General features: G+C 39.2%; 1 protein-coding gene and 1 non-coding gene across 2 annotated transcripts in view; one reads left to right on the forward strand and one right to left on the reverse strand.

Moving 5' to 3' along the window:
• Positions 1 to 26,463, forward strand: part of LOC145994742 (regulator of G-protein signaling 7-binding protein-like) — a 579,659-nt gene that overhangs the window by 394,105 nt on the left and 159,091 nt on the right. The gene's annotated exons all lie outside the window — the stretch shown is intronic.
• On the reverse strand, positions 18,935 to 19,006 carry TRNAT-GGU (transfer RNA threonine (anticodon GGU)). The gene has a single exon. It is a non-coding gene; the product is annotated as a tRNA-Thr (tRNA).

A 26,463-nucleotide genomic window follows, 5' to 3' on the forward strand; every position in this document is an offset into this window, starting at 1 on the left:
TAGTCTTGTCAGTTGGAGGGTGATGTTATCGTCAACGGCAATAAGCAAGGTAGCAGATCTTATGCGTAACAACTTATTTTGTTAAAACATTCAAAGTAATTTATAAACCACATAATATTGAAAAGTTTATAAGTCAACATTAGAATGCTTCTTTACACTTCATTTCAGAAACAGTGTTAATAAGTTTTAGTACAATGTAGCCAATAATCTAATTTGCCACTACAATGGACTTCTCCAAGGACCAGCCTGATTTGTTAGAGTCACCACAGAACAACAAGACTAAATGCTGAAAATGTGTCTGTTTGCCTTTCCTTTTTGCATAGTTTCTTTTTCGTTAGTTTCTCCAGCACTTTCTCTCTCGCCCTGTTTCTTTATTTCTATTTCTCATTCTCTCTACCTCTCTATATTCCCTTCTACAATAAAAACTCATTTATCGTCTGCTGATGGGACAGTTTCTCATTCGGATAAACGAAATTTCGACCAATCCGGATGAAATACTGCACATACAAACAAATCAGCGTAATAACGATAAACTAACACAAGAAAGCCAGCTACAAGAAAACTGGGACACCTAGATCCTGAGAGAGTCCGTTCCTTTCGTGACGTTATGTCAGGCAACATACTATACATATTGCCATTGCGATGGTACAATTCAACATCCTTGGATGCAATGGTCTCTTCCATTGCATCGGCGGACAGTGGTCACTGCCAAAGAGGCACGGATATTAGGGTGCCGCTACCTTCAGGATTAAGAACTAATCCTTCGGTAGATACAACCTAATATCAATGAAACAATCACCACAGTCCGCCTCCAGCTAGCTAGTCGGTAGGGGTGGGACACCACTGAAGGTTTTCATTGCAAATAAAGATAATTACTTAAAACAAAAAAAGAAGATTGGAAACAATTTTACTTGAGTTTAATGCTGATTAAGATAATTAAAGAAGAAAGTTTTTAGATACAAAAGTTCTAGTTGTTGTGATTGACATTTTCGAGAGGGGATGATTACTGAATCACCTGGGCTGGCGCACTGTTCTTTAATTTCGTTTTCTTACCCATTCCATGGGTTCCTGGACGACACTGCCGTGGTGAAGCTCCTATTGTTGCGTCCTGTGGTCCTTTATCAAAACACCGGTTCTACACTGGTCAAACCGATCCATTGGTGCATTTAGTTCCTTGCTCACACTTATGTATTTTATAACACTGTCCGCACAATAAACTTGTACTGAAAATAAGCATAGCAACTTGGACGTCAACTTGTTTTTGTCATCTCACACACTTAGGTATCTTAACACTGTCCACCATAATATCTCTTACACTCGGTACTGCTTAGTGGTCACCGACGGATCTCGATGGTATTCGACACCTCCGTCCTTCACCGTACTCGAGCAAAACTGTTTTCACAAAATTTAGAATGTTATGGTTATGCCGAAATTGAGTTGACTTTTTGAATTCTATTGGTGGAAATTTGGAGGGAAAGTTACAAGCAGCAAAGGACAGTTTGCAGTGATGTCAAACCTCCTATGACTTCAGGCAATATATTCCCGCCACACCAAAGCAAAGTATCCAACCATATTATTATATTACTATAATTCTAGTGACACATCTTTGGAGTTTGCAACCAGTACAGGAGGATGCAGACCAGATGATCGGGACGTATAAAAGGGGTTATTGTGAGACAATGAGTTTTATGACTTGTGTCGCCAGAATGGCTGGAGAAAGACACTCAGTTGACAATAGCAGTGGCTGCCTCTGGGCCATTAGTGGAAAGATGAATAGAAGAGAGAGCTGGGTTAGCCGATAGTTGCCAGATTTAAGATATTCGCAAGAACGTTTAGTGTAAAGACATAGGGATTTCAGCAGTAAAGATGGCTGTGATGCGAGGCTAGACTCGGGGCGAATCCGTCATGGGCCATGTGTGGCGATTTAGGATCTGCGAGGGGGAATCTTACAGCAATACTGGCAAGAAGTTGCTGCGAAATCGGAGAAATGCTGGAAAGATCTAGAAATATGAAGAAATGCTAGAGTTCTTGAATGATATTAGAAAATAATTAGAAATGAAATATAGATATGGACAGTGGTGGAAAAGAACTGTTCCAAAGCCCCATTTGAACTTAGAGAAGGAAAATCTGTCCGATTCTGAGTTCACGTTTTTGAGTAAATGTGTGAACAACGAAAATATAATTAATAATTGATAAGCTATATCAAATACATATAAACATAACTTGATTAACACAATATAAAATCGGAGATTAAATGCAAATAAGAGTAAATGTGATATAATTGAAAATATAATAAAATATGCAATAATATATTGAGTATAATTTAGGAAATATAATCCTCTCCTTTCTATGGGAAATAGTTGACAAAAGGGAAAGTTTAGGACAGGTCCATGGGTGTGTTTGTTTGGGTTCCTTGACCTTGACTGGGTCCCTTTATATTGTACTTGCGGGGGGTTGTCCTCGCGGCTAAACCTCCTCCAGCTGTGCAGAATCTACTTGGAATATACATCCGTAATACCCAACAAGTATTGAACTCCACCTCTTTCTCTTGGTAGTTTGCCAATTAAATCTAACGCTGCCATTTCAGCGCAATCCTTGGGAATAATTGCAATCGGTAATCCTTGGAAATTCTTGTTTGGCGCCTTCACACGTTGACACGTGTCACACGAGGCTAAAACTTTTCTTATGTGACGAGCCATATTTTTCCAATAAAAGGATTTTCTCATCTCTGCGAACACTTTCGCACTTCCGAAATGACCACGAATTGTATGAATATACCAAATCAATTTCGTAATGATCGATTGGGGTACACACACTCTCCAATCATTTGCACCATTATTCGTTCTTCTAAATACAATGTTATTTTCAATCTTATGAAGATTCTTGATTTTTCTCTCTTTAAGACTAAGTTTTCTGTTATCATCTTGCTTTAGAATGTGAATAATATTTCTCAACTTCTCGTCATTTTCCTGCAATTCGGTCATATTCTTCAATTCAGGGACAACCCTCGTATCAATGTCATAATCAATTGCTGCGATCACTTCTTCAGTGTCAATGGTTTCAGTGTGACATTCCGTCACTCCAGTTTCAGTATTAACCGGATTTCTACTTAAAAAATCTGGCACAATATGTTGCTTCCCTGGCACATATTTAATGTCAAAACACAAATCTTGTATTTGTAAACACCATCTTTGTATTCTCTTGTTAGTGAAAGAACATTTCCACAAGTGTGTCAATACCTTACAATCTGTTTCCACAATAAAATGTTTTCCTTCGAGGAAATGCCTTAATTTCTTGATTGCATAAATTAGGCTGAGCATCTCACGCTCTGTCGCAGCATATACTTTCTCAGTTGCGGTTAAAGTGCGTGAAATAAAAGCAATAACATGTTGATTTCCATCTTCATCATTTTGATATAAACATGCCCCAACTCCATAGGCTGACGAATCTACACTCAAATGAAATGTCTTGCCTTTCAGAGGATAATAAAGCATAACTGTGTTCAGGAATTTTTCCTTTATCTCTTCAAAGGCGGACTGCTGCAACGGACCCCACTTCCAACGAATGTTCTTCTTCAGTAAAGCGCACAATGGAGCTTCTGACGATGACAACTGAGGCACGAATGCTCTATAAAATCCAACGAATCCTAGATATTTTCTTAACTCTTTCTGGTTTTTCGGTGGCTGTAGTTGTTGAATGGCTTCTATCCGTTCAGGTTGACATTTTATTCCTGACCCGGTTAAATTAAAACCTAAATAACTAATCTCCTTCTTTCCAAATGAACATTTTCTAAGCTTTACATGAAATCCTCCTCTTTTCAATCTCTCCAGAATGGCTTCTATTCTTGACAAAAGTTCATCGTAAGTGTCGGCACTACACAGTAAATCATCGACGTAAACAGATGTGTAAGAGAGAACTTCGCTCCCCAAAACCTGCTCTACGCAGCGTGCGCAAGCACTAGAGGAATTTAACATTCCATACGGAATCTTGTTAAAGACGAAAGTTTTCCCTCTATAAACGAAAGCCATGTATTTCTTACTCTCCTCGTGCAGTGGAATAGATAGAAAACATTGTGACAAATCAAGCGTGGCAAAATAAGTTGCACCTTGGTGTCGATATAATATGTCTTCAATTGATTCACACCTCTCTGCATCACGTTCAATGAATCGGTTCGCTAAGCGGAGGTCGAGACATACTCTAGGTGTATTATCATTCTTCTTTACAATCAATAAGGGTGAGGTGTGGGCGGAATATCCTCGTTTAATGACACCTTGCTCCAGCATAGTAGTTATTTCTCTATCTATTATTTCCTTATAAGCCAAAGGAATATAATTTGTTTTCGCCTGAAATTCTTTTATATTCTTCACTTTAATTTTATATTCATATTTCTTCACGTCTCCTGGAAAATCTGACATCACGTCCTGATAATTCAACAGCAATTTCAGTAGTTTACCTTGTTGTGTTTTATCTAAATCTTCTTGTTTACAAACAATGTTTTTAATTTCTTCCTCGGAATAATATTCCGTGCGCGTAGGCAACTTTAGAGCTTCCTCATTTATTGTTTGGCAAGCGTTTATGTTGAAATCATCACAATATGGTTCTAATGAATGATTAATATGATCCGCATCATTTATTGGCAAAAGAGGTTCTTGAATCATGCACGTAACAATACGTGGCTGAATGGAAACATCGCTCGTGCGAAATGGAACTGCACATTTCTCATCTTGATTCGTGAAATTCAAAAGTCCCTTTTCGAAATCAATGTTGGCTTGATATTCATGAAAGAAATCAGCTCCGATTATAACTTCAAATCTCAAGTGCGGAACAACTAAGAATGGATGAATAATAACAGTGTTGCCAAGTCTAACTTCACCAAGAATTTGTTGTTTAATTCGCACTGGCTTTTCTTTTGTGGCTGTCCTAATAATAAGATTAGATACGCCGATAACCGATGTTTGAGGTTCATTTTCTTGTATCCTTTGTAACATAAGGTGTGATATAGCTGATGACGTAGATCCCGTGTCTAATAAACAAATGCTTTCGGTATTATTAACCGTACAATTGGCTTCAGGCAAAACACGAATCTTCGTAATTAAAGATGGGTACATTTTTCCTCCATCTTCCCAGAATTCGTCTTCTAGAGCTCCTATCGCTCTATCTAAAGTTTCTTGTGACGTTGCTCCACTGTCGGCATTCGTCGTCATTTTATTCATTGTTACATCATTAACGCCTGAGAGGGCCATGGACACGTTGTTATCATCGTCGGCTACTTCACTATACTCATTGTTGCCAGATCCACCATATCTTCTTGGTTCGTTCATTTTCATTCCATTATTGTTATTATTAACATGTGAACGAAGTTCCTTTTGAAAAATCGATTGTTCCATCCATACGTTCGCATTGTTGCCATTTAGTAATCTATTGTGAATTTCATTCTCTCCCCCATCTAATTGCGAGGAAGAGAGCCTGTGGCGTTTCCCTGATTGGCACGTGTTACATTAGCTTGACGTTGCTCGTTTCTTCCTTCTTGGTTGGCGCTTGCTTCATTGTTGTTCGAAAAGTGCTGATATTCATTCCTGTTGTCGTTGTATTGGCGGTTATACCTTGGAATATATTCACTCCGTGCTTGACGACGTCCTACGTTTATTCTATCCTCCCGTGGACGTTCAGTCATCACCTGAGCTGCGTTTAGGGCATGCATCTGGCCACGCCTACCATGAGTATTGTTCTGAGGTTGGTTTCTGTTGTTCCTGTTCATTGTTACATTTCTTTCCTCATCAATCATACTGAATTCCTTCAATATCGATATAAGCTCAGATAACGTCTTCGGCTTCGCAGCAGTGATATTTCTTTGCAGACCAGGATGAAAATGTCTGGCTAATGTTCTGATAAGTTCATCTTCTGGCAACGGTGGATTTAAGACAGTGTTTAATTTTGCCATTCTCACTACATACTGGACGTAAGACTCAGATTTCTTCGAATCGTACTTGGATGTATACAATGTAAGCTTGATGTTAGTTAATTGGTGGTCTGAGAGATATTCATTCAGAAATAATGCCTTGAAATCGTCAAAAGACTGAATGGTGCCTTCAAACACTTCAAAGAACGTTAACGCCTGCCCACCTAACGTCTGACGTAACACCTTGGTATATAGCCTCCTTGGAATGTTCATGATTGACAAGTATTCCTCCAAGTTTCTTAGATAAGCATGCACATTAATCTCGGCATTTTCTCCATCAAAATATGGTAATTGTATCAATTTACTATCTAACAGTTGTTTGGCAACAGCGCAACTTATCTGGTCATTACTTTCCGAAGTAGTTGGGACATCAAATGCATTCTGAGCTACATTTCCGAAATTGTCATCAAACGTTTGTTCACAATTAGTGCCATTAGAATTTTGACTGCGTAACTCCGTAACCTGCTGCTCCAAACTTCTCACGTCGCGGTTAACCTTGTTTTCTACATTCCTCACTTCTTGTTGAATTTTCTTGTTTAAATTCGTACTTAATTCTTGTAATTCCTTACGAACTTGAATTGATAATTGCTGAGGCGAATTCTGAATTTCTCGCAAGTCATTGTCTAAACTGTTCATTTGTTGCCTAATTTCATTAATAGATTCATTATTTATCCTAATTTCGGATTGCAGCGTTTCATTTTGCCCTGAAATTTCTAATAAGTCCTTTTGTACTGATCGTGAGTGATCACTGAACTGATTTTCATAACGGTCATACCGCGTGGATACATCTTGCGCAATATTTTTCTCAAAATCAGTGACGCGAACGTTGACTTGTGTTTCTACTCGCGTAATCCTCTCTGTTATTGACGAAATATCTCGCGCCGTTTCTTCTCTAGCGTCTTCAATGTCGGTTCTCAAAGCTGAAATATTTTGAGCGGTTTCTTTACGTAAACCTTCTACATTTTGATTATTTTCCTCCCTTACGTTGTCAATCCTAACCTCTAAATTTGACCTGTTCGTTGCCATTTCTTCCCTGAGCTCTTGTATACTAATAGCATGCTCTTTACGCAAATTACTAATATTGGCATTTATTTGCTCATTTTGAATCTGAATTATCTGGGTTAAACGTATAAACATATCCTCAATAGTGGTCGGCGGCTGTTCAAGATTTATGACCTGTGAGAGACTGACATTTTCCGACGGAGACCCAACATCTGTAAGCACAGAATTTTGCTGCACGGCGTTTTCATTTACAGCGCCTTCCATTTCGAGGTTCCCTGCTGAGCTTGTGGCATGCAAACCGGCTTCTTCTTCGAGATTTTTCTGTAGCCGCGTCAAAGGCATGATAATCGCTTTCCCAAACAAAACGGTCAATAGATAACGGGATACGAAAGGAAAAGTTCCCTACTGTTCACTCAAAATCGGACGGAAGTTCAGTGTTGTCAACTGACGATTGGACAATTTGTTAATGAAGATTATGCAAACACAAGTATCAGATAAATTAAATAGCCCCTTTAGAACATGGTTGCAACAACATACCAAAGACATGCACAAAACTAAACAAACAAACATGCTACAATTAAATGATATCATAACACAGTGCTAATATGGCCAGATAACCCCCTGCTGAAACGTGATTAAATTGCCTGGGCGCCGTGAAAATGTTACTGGAGATGCAATGAAAGAGATGGTAGCCCCACGTTGAGAGCGTCATGAAAGATGCGATGGTACAATTCAACATCCTTGGATGCAATGGTCTCTTCCATTGCATCGGCGGACAGTGGTCACTGCCAAAGAGGCACGGATATTAGGGTGCCGCTACCTTCAGGATTAAGAACTAATCCTTCGGTAGATACAACCTAATATCAATGAAACAATCACCACAGTCCGCCTCCAGCTAGCTAGTCGGTAGGGGTGGGACACCACTGAAGGTTTTCATTGCAAATAAAGATAATTACTTAAAACAAAAAAAGAAGATTGGAAACAATTTTACTTGAGTTTAATGCTGATTAAGATAATTAAAGAAGAAAGTTTTTAGATACAAAAGTTCTAGTTGTTGTGATTGACATTTTCGAGAGGGGATGATTACTGAATCACCTGGGCTGGCGCACTGTTCTTTAATTTCGTTTTCTTACCCATTCCATGGGTTCCTGGACGACACTGCCGTGGTGAAGCTCCTATTGTTGCGTCCTGTGGTCCTTTATCAAAACACCGGTTCTACACTGGTCAAACCGATCCATTGGTGCATTTAGTTCCTTGCTCACACTTATGTATTTTATAACACTGTCCGCACAATAAACTTGTACTGAAAATAAGCATAGCAACTTGGACGTCAACTTGTTTTTGTCATCTCACACACTTAGGTATCTTAACACTGTCCACCATAATATCTCTTACACTCGGTACTGCTTAGTGGTCACCGACGGATCTCGATGGTATTCGACACCTCCGTCCTTCACCGTACTCGAGCAAAACTGTTTTCACAAAATTTAGAATGTTATGGTTATGCCGAAATTGAGTTGACTTTTTGAATTCTATTGGTGGAAATTTGGAGGGAAAGTTACAAGCAGCAAAGGACAGTTTGCAGTGATGTCAAACCTCCTATGACTTCAGGCAATATATTCCCGCCACACCAAAGCAAAGTATCCAACCATATTATTATATTACTATAATTCTAGTGACACATCTTTGGAGTTTGCAACCAGTACAGGAGGATGCAGACCAGATGATCGGGACGTATAAAAGGGGTTATTGTGAGACAATGAGTTTTATGACTTGTGTCGCCAGAATGGCTGGAGAAAGACACTCAGTTGACAATAGCAGTGGCTGCCTCTGGGCCATTAGTGGAAAGATGAATAGAAGAGAGAGCTGGGTTAGCCGATAGTTGCCAGATTTAAGATATTCGCAAGAACGTTTAGTGTAAAGACATAGGGATTTCAGCAGTAAAGATGGCTGTGATGCGAGGCTAGACTCGGGGCGAATCCGTCATGGGCCATGTGTGGCGATTTAGGATCTGCGAGGGGGAATCTTACAGCAATACTGGCAAGAAGTTGCTGCGAAATCGGAGAAATGCTGGAAAGATCTAGAAATATGAAGAAATGCTAGAGTTCTTGAATGATATTAGAAAATAATTAGAAATGAAATATAGATATGGACAGTGGTGGAAAAGAACTGTTCCAAAATAATGCCATGCATGGAACGGACTGTTTCAAGATCTAGGTGTCCCTTTATAATTGCGGGTAACTGTGCAATATTATATTAAATCGCTCATATACACTATTCAATATTGATTATCGCGACATAATGCTTTTGTGTTCTTTTATCAAACTTACTATTTTTTTAATGGAACTAGTTTTTATGTCACTTCGTAATCCCCGTGTGTGGGGGAGAGGTGCCTCCGTGTGTGACTTCTACTCTACCCTAGACTGTTCTGAAAATTGTACATATTGGCACCTGGGGTGGGTAGAATGGAGCTACTTTTATATCATGGTGATCAGGAGTTTACCCCTTGACCCACCCGGTGGTTTTGAGTTTGAGTTTTAAGACCACTTTATGCACAGATCGGGACTGGACCTACAGTTTAAATCAGGATCCGAATCGCTATGTGCATTCATCGAGCATCGAACGCGACACCCCTTGATTACAAGGCGAGAACGTTACCACCATGCCATCGGGGAGGCCTCTATTTTTGCCTTTCGCTTTCTGATGCCATCACCGTTGCCAGTTATGCTTTACCTCCAGGTACAAAATCCTCGCGATGCCTCACGTTAATTCGAATCCCGCTCGAGCACGTACACGAAGCACGTGCATGACCGCCGATCAAAAAAGGCGCAGATCAGACAGGTCAACAATGTTGTCAGGTTCACACAAAGGCGGTTGCTCACGGTGGCGGCCAGGCGCGCTCAATTCATCTAGTCGCGTGTAGATTGTCCGGAGTGGATAACAATTGGTACGACCTTCCACCAACAACCACGCAGGGTGGGAGATAAGGTTGCCACGCGTCGCCTCACTACTCCCTCGTCGCTTAGCACAATCACGTTACAGGTAATTTGCATACAACGGCAACACTTATCCTTCGCTGATAAAGACGAACGGCTCTCGCAAATCATTGCGAATCACTTGCACAAATGCGCATAGAAATAAATTGTGCAAAATTAGCAACATTACGTTCAGTAGAGAAAGAGTTCAATCCATGAACACAACAGCCTTATAAGAACGAAATCGTACCAAGTGGCTGTCGCGTTTCCGATTACCATTTGGCTTACTTACTAATGTTTTTCCTATATCTATTTATCTCTATCACGATGCCAAGCAACTTCGTAGGGTGATGTGTAGTTAGAACCCATTGCTGCTCCTTTTTTGGCTTTCTACATCACAGCACGATACTTAATTTTTCGTTGTTTTTTTTTTTTTTTTTTGTTATTTAGCGCCGCTTCTCTGCCACTTTTAATACAATACCTGGGTAATACTTTTGGCTAATTGCGACGATGAAGATGAGATGATATCATGAAATAGATGAAGGGACACTCACAAGGAACATCCTTGTCCGTTCCGAGATTAAAACCGGGATCCCTGGCGTCGTAGCGCTGTGCTAACCACTACACCACGGAGGTCGGAAACTACAACTTTAGGCCAGTACGAAAACAACTGGCAGGGGAAAAATGACCGAATGTTCAAGAGGTGTGAGAACAGTAGCAATAATACAAAAAGTATTTTAATAAATATGTTATAAGGAGAGGTGTTCAATGTATTTATGTCTGCCTCATGATATTAATTATTGTTAAATACTAAAGGCCGGTTTAAAAACTTGTTCATTGACCTCCCCAAAGAGACTGGGTTAAGGTAGTCTGTAGGATTTTTTAAGGGTAGGTAGGCAATGCCTGACGTTCTTGAGACGAACTTATAGCAGTTTCACTTTAGACCAATGCAATTATAAGCCTCCATAATAATTAATGCAATTTGTTGTCATTAAAATCCAATTGCATGTACAATTCGCTTATCATTCAGTCCCAGGCAACCTGTCGTACTTCTCACGGTGGTTGCTCGTGGATTAGTTGCAATTGTATAATGACTGACTTGTTGTTTTAAGTCCACTTTATGCACAGTAAGGCTAATCGGGACTGGACGTACAGTTTAAAATGGGATCCGAACCACTGTGTGCCTCCACCGGGCATCGAATCCGGGACCCTTTGATTACAAGGCGACGGTGCAATTGTATAACTTTTGCAGTTATTACTTTACGTCGTTTTGTGTATCTTAAGTCCAACCGCACGATGAGGGTGAAACACGAAGACGCATACACAAATACTCAGGGCCTCCATGATTGATTGGTGGTAACGTCGCCGTCTTGTAATCCAGGGGTCCCGGATCCAATACCCGGTGGAGGCACATGGTGATTCGGATTCCACACTTGTAGGTCCAGTCCCGATTAGCCTATCTGTACATAGATTGGACTTTAAAAAACTCCAAATCACACAAAGAAACATTCTTTCCCTACTCACGATTCGATTCCATCCAGAATTCCCGGTTACATAGCACGCCACGCAAACTAATCCAGATATGTTTCCTGTTTACGTGTGAAGAGCAAGCAGTCTATTTCCCTTCCCTCTTCCAGGCCCCGAAGCTGAAAGTTTAATTGACAAATTCACCCTGCGTTTGAAAGAGCCTCAGTCTGCTACATGCGATTCAGATCTCTCGCTCCCGCCTGGCGCTGGAGAACTTAACACAACCTATACTATTGCTAATTAAATTGAATAATTGAAACTCACACAAACATGGTCGTAGCGTTTACAGAACGGAAATTAATTTGGAGAAGAAGTACGCGACAAATTGAGATTGGAAAAAATTGATTTCGAGTAATCGGTTAACAAAATACTTCATGCGTAAGAAATGTTTACCTATGTAGAAATGAACACTGTAGCAGGCAAATTGTATGATATGCGATCACAAATTCTATCATGTATCACCACTGATGGATTAAGAATCAGAGTGGATGGACCGCACAACATCCGGGACATATTGTATTACTTTTTCTACATAAAATAATTTACTGAGTACTTCTTTATCCATAGAGATACATCTATCTAATAGATAATCTAAATTTATTCCTAATTATTTTAGTTTAATTGAGTAAAAGGGAGGTTTAAACTGTTGTTTCTGAAATACGTGCAATGTGAATATTGGAGGGCAAGATTGGTTACTTTCCTTCTAACATGTATCTTCTTAACGGTTGGCAAAGAAAGAAAGATCACTGGCACTCTAGAGACAAAAGAGGGAGTAGTTTGATCGTTCATAGACTTTGTAACAGGTTTCAAGATAATTGTATTTCAAAAGTCAGAAAAGTAAGGTTAAATGTATTCATTTTCCAGAAAGCCGTCAATACTGTAAAGGGGCGACCCGTCAGATGTGATTGACAGACAGACCTTTCCTGCTTAACTAATATAGATAGTTTGGAAATGTAGCTTAATGTTTAGCCAAGTAAATTTATTTTATTACTGATTTGTATATCTCTTTATCTCAAAAACTAGAAGAGTATTTAACTTGAACATGTATTAAGCAAATAACTAATAATGACACTATAAATTCTAAAGTACTTAAGTTATTAGCAAAAGTTATAAATAGAATGAACGATAACAAATAGCAAGACTGCACAATACCTTCTTTACTATTTTATCTTGCACTACTTTCAAACTTGAATGGACGCCTATGTTCATATTTCGTTCTACCTTCATTTTTCCTCTCGTTCTAAAAGATGACAATGTATGCACACGTGCTAACAAAGCATTCAGATTTACATAGAAGGAAAACAAACAACTGCGGCATTCCCTTGAAAGGGGAAAAGAAAATATCAAAGCTGACATCCAGGCTCGTGTTTTTCTCGCTCCTAATGTGTGCGTTCTGCTGCTGTCGAGAGAAGAAAACTGTGTTTGGGCAGGTGGCTAACGTAGAACCCAAGCTCATCAGTCGATGCAACTGCGCATGCCTTAATTGGACGTATCCAGTGGCAAAATGGGGAGACGGCTACGAGTGTAACGCAGCTGGGGAAGCAGGTTCCATGAAAATCATCATCGTTTCAAGTTGATATATCCGTTAGAAATTACAAACAAGGAACAATTTGGATCTGCGCTTATTGTGTAACCGTGATTCACACTTTATTGGTTGTATACTTGACATAATATGTGTATGTGTGTGTGTATGTGTGTGTGTGTGTGTGTGTGTGTGTGTGTCGACGGTCCTCGCCATATATATTAGCCCCTTACTGTATTATCCGAAAGAATTAGTACTGTAGGGGAATGGCGGGCAGTATGGCCCGGCGGGCAGTACGGCCCATTGAGTTTTTTTTCAGGATTTGACGCAAGGTAACAACACCGTACAGTACTACTTACGTGACGTCAGTGTCTGTCCACCATGCATAAAGAGTAGGCTGTTGTCAGTGCAGCGTGTTAGAAGATATTTCATTTTATTTGTTTTGTAGCTCTCGGCGTGCTGTCTCGTCTAACTTTTAGGGCTTTCTGTGTTGAAATAGGTAAGATAGAAATGCAATGTACTACACTATTATTACTGTGTACTATGTCTAGAATATGTCCCATGAGTTTCAAACAGTAACGTTTGTTCGTTTGGCTAACAGCCATTTTCTTCCTTAACGATCTCGGTCGGGCGGTATGGCCCATATTGAAGTCGGGCAGTATAGGCCAAATAATTACATGATATTATTTCAGGGGCCGATGCCAAAGTTTAAGAAGAAGCCTACAGGTGAAGGCCATGGAGAATGGTCTGCCTATGACATGAAATTAGAGAACAAAATGTCGGTCAGGACCTCGGCAGAACGGCACAATGTACCAAGAACTACTTTACGCAGAAAACCTCATAGTGTTAAATTTAAACCACAGGTAGAAATGAAATCTCAACTGGGTGGTTTTAAACCAACTTTCAATGAAATGTACGAGAACAAGCTGGTCACGTATATGAAAAACTTGGATGCTCGGTTAATGCCATTGTCGAGAAATGAATTCTTAACACTCTCCTTTGATTTAGCAAACAGTTTGAAACTGCCACATCAATAAAGAATAGAAAACGGCAGGAAAAGATTTTTATACAGCGTTCATGAAGAGGCATCCTGAAATAGCCTATAGAAAACCCGAGTCCACTAGTCTAATGCGGGCAGTAGGCTTTAATAAATAATAATTAAAAGTTAAAACACTGTATTACCAACTATGTAAACTATTAAGTGATTAGAATAAACAATTTAGTGCTCAAAAAATTGTTTCTTTGCACTTAATTCCTCTCTTTAAATTGTGGGCCATACCACTCGACACTGAGAAGTTTATCATAAATGCAGATAGAAACTAAAATTGTCACTAATCTTTATTTCACACACAAAAATTATTTTTTCAGTATGTATGTAAAAACCAATGCTTCAAAAAATTGTTTTCCACAATTTTACATGATTCTCTTAGTTTCTTATAGATTTTATATGATATTTTCCTTAAGAGGGCCATACCGCCCGCCGTCCCCCTAAAACATTTAAACTTCACCTAACTTTCTCAGATAGTATATTGTAATGTTAAAATATCCACGGTATAATGTTAGGCTGAACATCCAGTGTATGCGTTAATAATACCTAATCAAAACGCCATGCTATCGTTTCCTATTTCTTTCCGTCTGATTTTCAAAACGCCACAGGGGTCTCCATAATGGATCATTGTTAACGTCGTCGCCCTGTAAACAAAAGCTCCGGGTTCGATGGCCGGTGGACGAAGAGGAGAGATCATGATTGCGCCTCCACCAGTTAATGTAACGCTCTAGAGTTTAAAGACGTTACGTGGATTGCATAACTTACACGATTCATTATATCCCTCTATTTCTAGAGATCCTTGAATGCACGTGTTGTTTATCATTTGTACTACAGTTCATCGTTTATGGTTAAGCCACTCCTCTTTCTTCCAACATTGGACTTTAACCAATGGTCTAGACTTATCCGTTTGCTTGTCGTTTCAAGAAACAGTGTCGGTTTGATCTGATGACACACGGTGCTAGTATGAGTATTAGTATAGTAAAAGGGTTTCCAGTTGGGATCAGGTCTGTCGCCTGCCAGTATCCAAGAGTTCAGAGAGTTTAATAAAGCATAGATTATATAAATGGCCCTTTGTAAAGGTGGTTGGGAAATCCATCCGTTACAGTATAAATACATTAATGAATATTATTAATACCCTGTTACTTATACAGAATTGAATCACATGATTTAATGTTATTCTTATAAATTAGGTCCTATTTTTTTTTTTAATTTGCTTGCGTAAGAAATACACGTTAACAATTTCAGACTGATATTAATCTCATCAACGTATTTCTTGAGTAAATATAAACCGTCAGTTAATTTCTCTAAAAATCATGCATGACAAATGTTTTATAAATTACTTTTTTACGTACTTACTCGATTACAATATGGAATATAATCACTCTTCTTAACCACAGGTTGTTGTGATTCATTATTTCATTAATAATGAACGAATATTCCTTTGCTGAGTCATTGTTCTGTCTCAGCAAAGGCATATTTGTCCACCAAATTCTACATTTCACGTTGAGAAAATACGTCGGATTTATTTAAATATCACTTTCCATGGAAAGACATAAATAGTTGATTCAACAAAACTTATAGATGCCGAAATTGCTATTTATACAACAATTAGAAACAATATAGGAATACATCTAATCCAGTGATTCCAAAACTCTGCACCGCGGTGCCTTGAAGCACCATGGCTCTCTTAAGGTGCGCCGTGAAATGTTCCAATATTTTCACTGAAATAACACTTACTTGTTAGTTTGCACATGGTTTAAGTACTTTTTAATGTAAAATGTTTCTGAATTTGAAATGTGTGTTTATTTTTCAACTTAAGGCAAGCAACCTAACCATACTAACTGAGCGTTGCAAGTGTTAGATAGGCCTACATTCTGACTTGGGCAACGCGGAATAATCTTGAAACACTGAGGGCGCCGTGAAATGAAAAAGTTTGGAAACCACTGATCTAATCTTTTGCAGTGCACTGTATGTATTGTAGGTCATTGTAGGTCATTGTAAATAATTTCCGATAAATGAAAAATACAGTTCATAAGATATTTTGTTCTTATGTCAAAGTTAAAGTTTTAAGTTTCGTTCATGATGACACAATGTAATATCTGAGTAACCTTGTGAGGTGTTTTTATAAGAGTTCAATATTATTATAATAAATTTCACAAATTATTTTCGAAGACTTTTCGACATACGCACGAAACGTGTTCTCAAAATACAATTTCAGCCATCGAATATATTCTTTTACGTCCAAGGCAAGTATATGCTAAAAGAGAGCAAATCGCATGTTTTTTTCGATGTAGTCTAATAAAGGACTGTTGTGGTAATTTACGTACGTTAGGAAACTAAGCAGAGGTATGGATATCATCCGTTAGTTCTTGTGCTGGCCTCACGCTCTAGTGATGACATCAGCGATGCACGAGAGAGAATCTAGAATCACGAAGCCTGGAGAGCTGCATCAGAATTAGAAAGAAGAAGCAAGACGCACCATAAAAATGAGAAGAATAAATGTTTGTTTTTGAATGTCAGTGAAACTAACAAAGAAAAATGCATAAATTTTGCATCTGAAGTTTCTCTGCCTTGATTATTTGTTGGTTTCAGATAAAAAAAATACTAGCGACCAGCATGCACCTTTCCCCACGTTAAATTCGTTATTATTTCAATTTATGCGTTGGTTCACCACAAATAATATTGTTGTAACTCTGGAACCACGTGAACAAAACTCAAATTTAATCGAATTGGCTGTTCTCGAGTTGTAAGCAAACATGCGAGAGATAATATGTCACTCATTGAACAAAGAAAAATTAACACCCCCTTCCACCCCTTATGGGTGCTACATCTAACGAGTAACACAGCCCTAACTTTCAGGTTTCTAGGCCCAAGGGTATGGACTATGCGTAGATAAGTTAATGAGTGAGGACAAACTATTTTATATATTAAAACTTCAATACGTATATAAGTAGAAGGATACGAGCCATATCTTAGCAAGACTACAGAGGTGGATTCATAATCTCTATCGCCCGGATTTTTATGTAAGCATATATTTCTCCTGTTTGTATAGAAGTTTAAAATGACAAATGTAGGCGAATTACAATGTTAGGAGCGATATACATGAATTTCGTGCTGCTTATTTTAAAGTGTATATTTTTACTGCACTGGCGCGGTTTCTTTCTCTGATTTTCATTGAGTAATGGAAATATACCTAGATTTGTTGGACACAATCATTAAAAATATGAATGATTTGAACTAATGATTTACAGGTTTCTACCACTTTTGGCTAATTAAGAAGATAATGTTGAATAGTAATAAAGATGAGATTGATGAAGTAACAATCACGAACACATATGGACGACACAACGCAATATGAATCGCCAGTTTGAAGACGTAGATTTCTTTCGCTTGTAGTCCTATTAGATGAGCACACACGTGGCGTTTAGAAGATTAAGAACGTATGTTTTGAACTTTAATGTAATCGAAAGCATGTGTGCGTCACTAGTTAAAGACTTTCACGTCTACAAAGAAAATCCAAAACACATGTTCACCTCGCTCAATGATTATGAGAGTTCAATTGAAATTGTACCAATACACTGTGTATGTACAGCTGAACGTGAACGCGGGTTCAGTGCCATGAATCTACGTGGTCTGTTAGGAAAGTAATGAGACTGGTAACACTGTGCACGAACTGGCAACGCTGCTGCCCCCACCTTCATACAGCAGGTAGGTGAACGCTTACCGTTGACTCAGTATAAGTTTCAACTTGCTACAGTTGCTACACGATTGTTGAGAGCGTCTGACGTGAAGTCGTGTTTGTGAGGTGCGTTACGAAAATGGAGTGTCAAAAGTTTGAACAACGTTGTGCCATCAAATTTTTGTGTTAAGTTTGGCGAATCCGCTACTGTGACTTATGAAAAGTTACAAAGGGCTTATGAAGAACATGCACTATCTGGGGCACAAGTGTTCAGATGGCACAAGTCCTTTTTAGAAGGCCGAGAACAAGTGGAAGACGAACCTCGTGCGGGAAGACCTTCAACCTCAAAAACGGATGACAATGTGGAAAGAGTGAGGTCTCTTGTGAGGTCAGATCGTCGATTGACGGTGAGAATGATCAGTAGTGAGTTAAATTTGAACGTGTGTACCGAATGAAGTCCTTGCAAGACTCAGGGAAAGGGTTGCACGTGTGCGACCAGACATTGCACGCACTTGGATGCTGCACCACGACAATGCAGCATGTCACAAGGCAGTCTCCATCAATGAATTTTTGGCAAAAAAAAGCATTCCTGTGGTTCCTCAGCCCCCTTATTCGCCGGATCTCAGTCCCTGTGACTTTCTTTTATTCCCTTTGATCAAAATCCACTTGAAAGGGCGCCATTTTGATACTTTGGATAATATCCAGTAAAGCGTAACCGACGAGCTGAAAGGTATTCCAGCAGAAGCATTCCAGCACTGCTACGAACAATGGAAACAAGGCCTCCATCACTGTGTAGCTGCCCAAGGGAACTATTTTGAAGGGGATAACCTTGATTTGTAAAAATAATAAAATTCATCGTTTACAGAAAATCAGTCTCATTACTTTCCTAACAGACCACGTAACCTTTACTAAACAGAGTGAAATTAAATATTTGCTTGGTAGAATGCATCCGCAAATCAATTTCGGTGATACCCCGTTGTTGTTGTTGTTTTATTTTCTTTTATCAATTCGATAAATATTCACAGAGACCATCGATACAAATCGAAATTTATGTGCAAGCAATTCCACAGCTGCCTTTTATTCATTTTTGTTATTACTTCGTACAAAAGCTTCTTTACACCATTCTAACTTTGTCCGCAGACCGAACGTTTACATAGGGCATGATCATGTAGATTAGGCACACACAGGAGATGTACTGCGTAGAAATTTTCAGCGAAAATGCAGGCTCGACCAGGACTCGAACCCGGGTCTCTGGCATACCGTGCCATTGCTCTAACCACTGAGCTACCGAGCCGGCCTGGCCTCGACTGATTTCTCGCTGAAAATTTCTACGTCACATTCCCTGTGTGTGCCTAATCTACATGATTTTCATGTTTATTGTTTACAAACTATCCACATAGACATAGTTAATACCCAGCGTATCATTTTGTACAAAAGTTACGAACGTTCAAAGTTTCGGAAACGTGACTATTTGGACACCCTGTATTATGGAGGGAAGTTTTTACCCTCACACACATATACCCTGTCCCAACTATCTCTGGAGCAAAGTCACGCATAGCGGCAGAGAAGGGGTGAAATCGAGTGGGCAGAGCGAAGCAGTACACGCTGCTGCAAAGGCTGGTAACTGGAGTCGCTTCCCTCTCCCCTCTCACGTTCCCTCTTCTCGTTCCGTCTCACGTGTTCATTGGTGGAGCCGCCTCGCGTCACTACTTGCCTGCTCTAAAGATTCCCGGGACATGATATAGGCCCTGTCAACATCATTCACTGCTCCACTAATGAGAGTGAATAATGATTAGATAAAATCGATGAAGATGTAAACACAGAACATCCATGCTCAGATTGGGAATCGATTCCGGACCCTTGGATCGTGTGACCATGGGTTCCTTCCACACTTTTTGCTCTCTGTCCTTTATGTTGTCGAGGGCGCTGACACTAACTCTTCCACTTTATGGCAGAGTCGATGCATCCACAAGCTTAGCGGCACCTGCCACATTAGCTATTTACAAAGCCTTCGAGGGGCCTCACCCCAGGGACGCGCAACGGACCACCAGATTAATATCGCCTGCGTGGTAATCCCCTTCCCTTGAGGCGCTCCGTCAGTTAGGCACTCAGAAGCTTGTACGAGGTTAGAAGCATATTCAGGTGCAATCAAGGACAAGCGACACCACACTTCCTTGTTTTTAGTTTCTCAAATTTCTGTGCTTGGAAACTTAGTTTTGAAACGTAACTTGGTTACAGTTACTTCGCCTAAAATGAAACGTTCTTAGTTAGGGTCCATCGGAAGTCCTTAATGCTCGAGAAGTAACAGGATTTTCAGTTCTCAAAACGTAAAAAACTTAATCCAATTAGACTGTACATTTGTTGCATAGATTTGTAGCTTCGTTACATTTCTATGGGTACAACATTCATTTACTATAATTCAAATTCAAGAATCTGGTTTCAGTAAGTACATGTTTGATATGAGTGAGAAAGCTCACATGAGAGAGAGAGAGAGATAAATTTACTTCCTCTATGACGGAGAGAATAAAGAAACTTAACTAAAATTATCTATCTTTCTGATAGATGAACTAATCAATTGACCAACTATCTGTAGTTATGATCGCAAAATAACCATCTAACGAAAATGTTAATTCTATTTCCATAGGCATGCGCACAGGGGGGCAAGGGGTTGGGGCAAATGACCCCCCTAATCATGGACGTCCTCAGATTTTATCCACGAAGGGACAAGCATGGTATTTTACCATGGGGAATATTACCCCGATAATAGTGTTGCCCCCCCAAAATACCTCTCGATTTTGAAATTATCGCATTCCTGCATCCCCATAATAATAATTAATGTACACTATTATGACTGAAATCAAATTATACTTGTGAAAATGTACTTTTAGGTTGACATTCGTTTTGTAAGAGGGAGATATGGGCATCCTTGTCCCCTTTCAGACTTCCATGCCCCTATATATTTTTATATTTTCACCTAGAATTTAGGATAGAGGAACTTATCGCCGTTATTAAACGATAGTATACTCTTAAAGAAAATGAAGTATTTTCAAGTTCAAAGAAACTTCGGGTGAAGGGGGTGGTGGTACAAACAGAGGAGGCAAGCGGCATTGCCCCCAACCTTGGACGGAAATCAATTTTAGGGGGGCAAACATGGAAGTAAAGGAAAGCAAGACTAGCAGAATAGCAGAACAAAAGGGTACTGAAGATGGAATTAATTTCTTCAGACGGCTAGGAGCTCCTGGATGGGGGTGCACAGAGTTGGAATTGCCCCCTCGATTTCAAATTTTATAAACATTTCGCAAAATCTTACTTGCTCGCTTCGCTCGCAGTGTCTGCTTTTCTTGTAGTCTTGTCATTTTCTGGACGCCGAAGATCTAAATGGAAAAAATTGTAAAACAGAATGGCATGGTTCTCCATGAAAATTTTTGCGCCATATTAAATCAATATTGTTTTCATTTTGCTTAAATTTGGATCTGAAAATTTTCTTGCTCACTTCGCTCGCAATTTGTTGTCCATAATGCATTGTAAATTACCAGGGAGAGAAATATTGCTGCTAAACGGTTTTCTCTTAAATGCATGAACAATTCTTTAAATCTACGCATGAACAACTGTTTGGAGGAAAAGGAGCGCGCACATTTGAGAGACAATTTATATGATTTTTGCTGTTGGTTTGTTATGGGGCGAATGAATTGATTATGTAATGTATTTAAATAATATGTTATACACACACACACACACACACACACACCCACACCCACACACACACACACACACACACACACACACACACACACGCACGCACGCACGCTCGCATTTACACCCATCAATGCCATAAAACTAAAAGAGTGAGATTTTTCTTTCCCGACGGAACTTTCATCAAGGCTCCCCCCCACCCAATCAGAGGGTCTGCGCACGCCTATGACTCTTTAGAATGAAGGTGGTCCCAGAACTAAAATTTGTACAGCTTGGAGAAATAGTCTAGTTTTAATTTTCGTTGCAGTTGATTGATTGATTTGATTTATTTCACTTCACTTTTATGCCACTTTTGGCTAATCGCGAATATGAGGATGAGTGAAGAAATTGATGAAGAGACAATAACAAATAACACCCATGCCAATCACGGGATTCGAACCCTGGAACTCTGACGTCGTAGCGCGCGCTGTGCCAACCAACTCCGCTGATACGAGTATATTTACAAAAGTAACTTTCAGCAAATTTAGTGTATCAGTTACCACGTTATACAATACTAAAGACATTGAATTTTAATATATTGTTAGGGACGGGGGCGTGTATAATAAACAGTCCGTAATATCACGACCACAATAGAGCATTCCGTGCTATTAGTGCCACATACTGTAAACAAGGACTGATGCACTTGTACATTCGAATGCAACCTTCACTATGAATTTTGCAATCAGTCGCTGTCATTTGCAATTACGAGGAAATGGAATGGTCTCTATTCTTGTGCGAGTCACGTTTAATCCTGCAGAACTAACAATTGAATTACACACAATGTGACAAGAATGGAACATTCCATTGTTTTCGTTCTCTCTCTCCCCTCGCTACACAAACTTTTCTTTCCTTTTCGAAATGTAAGGTATGTTTTGGATTGGTAAGTTCCCAGCCTTACTAAGTTTACAAGTAGTGTACTTCGCTTAGATGAGAAAGGTTTCAAATGGATTACATGTGATTAGGTCCTAAACAAAAAGAGAGTCCTAAAAAGGCCTTTACAGTAACATTTCCTAAACTGTTGGAAATGTTACTGTAAAGGTCTAATTGGAATGAAAAGTTCTTGCGTGAAATTCCTGCATCCCCGATAGAGTACTGAAATCACGCCTTTGCTCACAGTATAGATAGTGAATAAATTAATTATACTGGTAAAAAAAAAAAAAGGTAAAGTGTTCCCCTGTGCTTAGCACCACGCCATGAAGGCGTATAGGGGGTGTGGGGGTAACGCCCCACACTTTCTTGATCCGGTCGTGAGTGGGGGTGATGTGATCAGCATCACGCCCCTGACCGCCTTTACCCCCCAGGGTTTCCCCCAGGTACCCATGTTATTCGACGCTGGGTAGGCGCCGGGGCCGCTTCCACCGTTAGAAAAGTTCCCGGATTTGAACCGGCCGGGGATCGAACCCGGGACCTTTAGCATGGTAGTCAGACGCGTTACCGACTGAGCCACCCATACTTTAATAGAAAAAATATATCCTAACAGTACCATTCTCGAAGCATGAGGATATTTTAGTTAGAGCATCCAAAAAATGTTTTCTTAACCCTCACATGCCGAAACAATCCATCTTCTTGTGTTTCGGCACATATCAAACATTCTAGCAGTATATTCGACAGCGATAGACGATTACTTACTTGTAAAACTTGTCGAATTCTATTAAATTTACCCATCATAAAATTCCATAGATGCTGTTCCCATGGAAACCATCAACAATATAATTCGTCATTGTGATATGCATATTATTGATGATTACCGTGGAGAACACGGTTGACAATATGTGTCATAACTGGTGCATAGACAAAGTCTACAACCAACAATTAAAAATAATTTAGATTTCTAATAATTATTCAGATAAGGTTAAGATTTTGTACGTATTAAGGCATGCCATGTGTAAAAGTTTAATTTATTTATTTATTGACTTTCCGAGTCCAGACCACAAATAGATTACAAGCGATATACGTTAAAAAGACGGACAGTTTCTATATCAGCTTGGGTAGCTTTAAATCATTCATATTGCAAGGTTCAAAGTTTCTGTATTCCATAAGTGTTCAGGGTTTAGAAGTTCATCACAACAAAAATCACTGCACTTCTCCTTGCTATTCTAACTTCACTTGTTAAATTTAGTTTTCATCTTAACACCCCTGTCCTCAGTCTATCTATTGTATCCCAAGTTCTATTAATATATGAGAGTGAGTAACCAGAAGCTAGGTCTTCTTTGATTCTGTCCCAGATGTTTGTTGGGTTTGTACCACAATTCAATTCGACGAGAACTAGGCATGGATAGAGTTCGTTTGATTATAGTTAGAAAGATTCTTCTCATTATGAAAACCGTTCAAATTTATAAAAATAAAAGAATATTCCGTGTACGGCTGGAAAAAACAATATAAAATAAGTATAAATGAATACCATTCGACAAAAATATCAAATATGTAGAAAGTGAACCCGTAAACTATTTGTAACATTGAAATTGCTGTAATTTTAAAGTAAAAGTAGAATGATTATTTATTGCAAATCGTATTTGAGAAGAATACCTTAGGACAGTCGATGGTTCATAATTTACGCGTATTATCATTTTAGAAAAGACAATCCTCGATATGTACCACTCTGTGGTCATTCACTTCTAACGATAAAAACGTTACCAATAAAAGTTGTTCGTCTTGATGTTCGCTTTACACTGTGGATTATATATAAGTACTCTTCGATATCGCAGAGGTTTAATACAGTCGGATTGTAATCAATCTGCCCCGGGTTCAAATCTCAGTTGAGGCACAAAGTGGTTCAAATACTTGCTGTACTCCAATTGAATTAGTCGCCAGCTCGGTGACCCAGCGCTGTAAGTTGACCATTTTCCAGCTCGCCACCGAATTTCCCGGATTCGAGTTCCGGCCTAGGCATGGGTGTCTCTTCGTCAATTTCATCTAATTATTACCCGCCCTCATCGTCGCGATTGGCTAAAAGTGTGAAAAAGCGACGTGAAATAAAAATTCAAATACAAATCAATATGTCACTCAGTGCGTTATGTGAAACTGGAAGCAAACTCAGTCAAAAGTTGGTTAATTGGTTACGTGAACGACAAGTAAACTAAATAAAAACTAGATTGGAAATTCGAGTTTTTTTCCCTTTGATTATGTTAAGGACACTATACAATGTATGGAAAGAACTTTATAAGAAGGGCATGTTTTCTTTTTCAACGTAAAGTAGTGCCAATTGTACTTTTTTAAAGTTTCAGCACGAGTGGGAGGGTCTTGCAAGAAAGGTTCGTCATTTTCTATGCAGATGCCTCAAATGATTGAAGTCCAATTGCTTTTTTCCTTTATTCTTCATTGACAGAGGAAATAGATAGAGGTAGAGAGAGAGAGAGAGAGAGAGAGAGAGAGAGAGAAAGAGAGAACTTTAATTAACTTACGCTCCAAGTTTCAACTTCAAATAAATTTCCATTCTTTGAAAACAGCGTCCGTGGAAAGCAAAAGAAAGGAAAGTAGGTTTGAACACTAATTGCTTCGGCGTAAAAAGCACAATTGATAGCGTTTTATTCTTTTCCAATACTTGTTAACGAGAGGCCTACGTACACTCCCTGGAGGAGACAAACACAGAACTTCCTTGCACGCGTGGGAATCTGGGAGAAAAAAAGAATTTCAAGGAAAATGTCATTATCGAACTAAGGTCACAAGATTGTGCAGTACAGGATTGGAAACTCAATTTGTAACTTCTAACGGTGTTTTGACGTTTCCCGGTGATCGGCTTCGAATAAACTTCACGCACGTTCCCCGGGCACAATTTTTCATTGCCAGGAGAGGTTCTTTCGTGCTTCACATTTACAGGTAGCATAGACGTGCTCACGTGCCTTGGCACCCTCCAATGTCTCTTCAAAAAGAAAAAAAAATGTAGGAATTACCATTAAAATAATGAACATAATACCCTTGTTTAAAAAAAGAAAGGAATATAATTTGAGATTCCTATCTCTCTTCAAGCAATGTGAATTGCTTACTCTACTAATCAATAATCACTTAGCAAAGATGTTTTTCACTTTATAAATCGTTCAAAACTTTGTCACAAATAGGGCCGCACTTATCCTTCTCCCGAGGACAGTCTCGGATTCCTAACGCAACCTTCTCCAACTCACAACACTTATTTCTTTATTCGCATTTATACATAACAAGAAGATTGTTTACTTTCATTCTTTCAATAATACAAATATCGTCACAATGATGGGAAATCGTGTGCTAAAGTGACAGCGAATACTCAGAGACTGTGTTAAAATTTCAGCTTTATGTGCTTAATAGTTTCTGTCAAGAAGGAACATGAAGTTGCGACAATTAGGCTAACACTGTCTCACTGTCAATTGAAATTCCCGTTAAAGCACCCCAATGGTAGTGTCATAGACCCTGACCTCTGATTTCAAAGTTTCAATCTTCAGTCTCGTATGTTGCAATGCCACTCACAATTTTATTTTACTTAACATCGTTTTCCTTTTACTTTTGGATAATCGCGAAGATGATTTGAGGAAATTGATTAAGGAGCACTAAAAAAGAACACTCATGCCCAGGCCGAGGCTCGAACACAGAAACTTCGGTGGCCAGATCGAGAGTCGATTGCTTAACTCCTTCGGCCACCAGCTGGTCACTTAAATGTTGAGAATGCTGGGAGTTTGTTGACATTCGTACATCGCAGTAATTTTTCCCATAAAGATTTGTATTTTATTTGAATTTTATGTTGCTTTTCTCCAACTAAAGAATGAATTATTAGATAAAATTGATGAAAGAACACTCCCAACGGACGAACCTGGAAGCATCGGTTTCAAGATGGCTTCCTAAATGATAGAACAGGTCCTTGCTAATTATAATAAAATGGCTTAGTGAAACTATGAATACGTTTTCGTACTGGTAGTGTAGCCTTGTGATTAATACACGCATGCAGAATGATACCTTTTAAATAAAGATTTCCCTCCAACCGCTTGTACACATAACCTGCATTGTTCAATTCCATGAAGCATCCTCTTCCCGTTTTTCGAATTTTTGTGCCGC

This window comes from Lepisma saccharinum, chromosome 11, assembly GCF_977018435.1.
Source record: "Lepisma saccharinum chromosome 11, izLepSacc3.1, whole genome shotgun sequence".
Classification (NCBI taxonomy): Eukaryota; Metazoa; Arthropoda; class Insecta; order Zygentoma; family Lepismatidae; genus Lepisma; species Lepisma saccharinum.